This window comes from Magnolia sinica, chromosome 4, assembly GCF_029962835.1.
Source record: "Magnolia sinica isolate HGM2019 chromosome 4, MsV1, whole genome shotgun sequence".
In the NCBI taxonomy this organism is placed as follows: domain Eukaryota; kingdom Viridiplantae; phylum Streptophyta; class Magnoliopsida; order Magnoliales; family Magnoliaceae; genus Magnolia; species Magnolia sinica.
In genome coordinates, this window is record NC_080576.1 from 64,252,119 (window position 1) to 64,254,085 (window position 1,967).

General features: G+C 38.1%; 1 non-coding gene across 1 annotated transcript; it reads left to right on the plus strand.

Moving 5' to 3' along the window:
* Nucleotides 1-546: 546 nt before the first annotated feature.
* On the plus strand, nucleotides 547-653 carry LOC131244884 (small nucleolar RNA R71). Its single transcript, XR_009170655.1, has one exon. It is a non-coding gene; the product is annotated as a small nucleolar RNA R71 (small nucleolar RNA).
* Nucleotides 654-1,967: the final 1,314 nt, after the last annotated feature.

A 1,967-nucleotide genomic window follows, 5' to 3' on the forward strand; every position in this document is an offset into this window, starting at 1 on the left:
TTGATCGCAAAATTGGTTAAGGATCCCTTGAGGTGTAGTAGATTGTCCATTCCTCCAACTGAAATTTGGATGATTTCTCCAGCTGGAGTTGTATGTATTAGTGGTGGTTCCTTTGAAAGGCCTTTAGTAGTTGTTTACGGCATTCGACTGCTAATTCAGTATTTCTTGAAAAGAGGTATTGTTGGACAATTTTCCGTTGTATGAATGTTGCAAGCACAAATACCGTAGACAACTTCCTTATCCTTATCCTTCTTAATTTCCATGGCCTCGAGTTTCCTTGTGAGACTGGCCACTTTTGCTTTTATATCATCTTCCTCTTTTAGAAGATATATTCCACCTTTCTCCTTTGATTGAGTAGGCTTAGATGTGGTGCTAGTTCTTGGAGAGATGTCCCGTGATTGTGCGATTTCAGCGAGTTTGTCAAAGTAATCCCACACCTCATCAACATCTTTGTTCATGAATTCCCCATTGCACATTGTCTTGATGAATTGGTGCATCAAAGATGTCAGTCATTCATGAAAGAAATTCGTTATGCGCCACGTTTCAATACCGTGTTGTGGGCATGAACTGCCAAGATCCTTGAACCGCTCCCAACATTGGAAAAATGTTTCATCTTCCTTTTGGGCGAAGTTCATGATTGATTTTCTGATGGTGTTCGTTTTATGATATGAGAAGATTTTTTTATGAACTCCCTTGTCATGTCATTCCATCTGCCAATAGATCATGGACATAGTGAGTGTAACCACGTCTTAGCCTTTTCTTTCAAGGAGAAAGGAAAGAGTTTCAGCCTGATTGTGTCCTTAGACATATTAGGAAAATACAAAGTGACTATTATCTCATCAAACTCTTTCAAGTGTAGATATGGATTTTCATATTCAAGTCCAAGGACCTTTGAAAGGAGTTGGATAACTCCTGGCTTGATGTCTCTATTTCCTGTATTTTCTGAAAAGACCATACAGTAAGGTGAGCTCACCCCCGCCAGTTCTAAATAGTCTCGTAAATTATGAGGTGGGGGTGCATAATGCACCTCATTCTCATCTTGGGCTTCCACAACCAGAGGTTGCAGTTGATTTGCCGATTGATTTGCAGGTAGATTGGCAGCCATTACTTCAATTAACTCTGAGGATCTCAAGTGGTGTCTAATCCTGTGATGGATAGATAACCCCTCAACTAATCCTCCTTCACTTAAGAGATGTCTAGTGTTGTTATGAACCCACTTGGGCATGAAACACTCGCAACCTTCAAGTTCAGAAGTTAACCCTAAATCTAAGAATTCAGAACTACAACAAATAAGAAGTAAGAAAGAGAGAGTTTGAATGAAGTTACTAGATGGGAGATGTTAGGTCAGGACCCTACAAATAGAAAACAAAGTTAGTTTATAAAACAAAGCAGAAAAATTCCTAACATAAAAATAAAACAAAAAGTTAACCCTAATCCTAACCTAATTCTTAATCTAATTAAATTCAGAAAAATCCAACCATTAGTCCCTAGCAATGGCGCCAAAAACTTGTTCACAACCCCAAGTGTAGAGTTGTGATGTAATAATAATCTTGGTGAGACCGAGGTCGAATCCACAGGGACTAAACTTGTATGTCTTCTGAATTTAACTAGAACTAGATCTAGATGAAGAACTAAAGCAGAAACCTAAATTTAAATGAATAATTTTGAGTAATGAGTAAAGTATAAATTAAAAGTGGGAACTAGGGTGCTAAGGATCCACTTGTAGTAATTGAGATGCTACCTTACTTAATTCAAGAGATCTAACTAGAATTAGAGTCCTATCCTATCTAGTTGGAAGAAGAGACGGTCAAATCTCTGAACTTCTAATTGATCTAGCCTCAATGGAGGAGAATTGTGGTGAATTGGAAGGGATTCCATCACCCAAACATGCCCAGGAGACGATGGCAAACAACGAGATTTACAAAATCCACAATCTCAAATAGAAAAGAAGATATTTAAAGCTATTG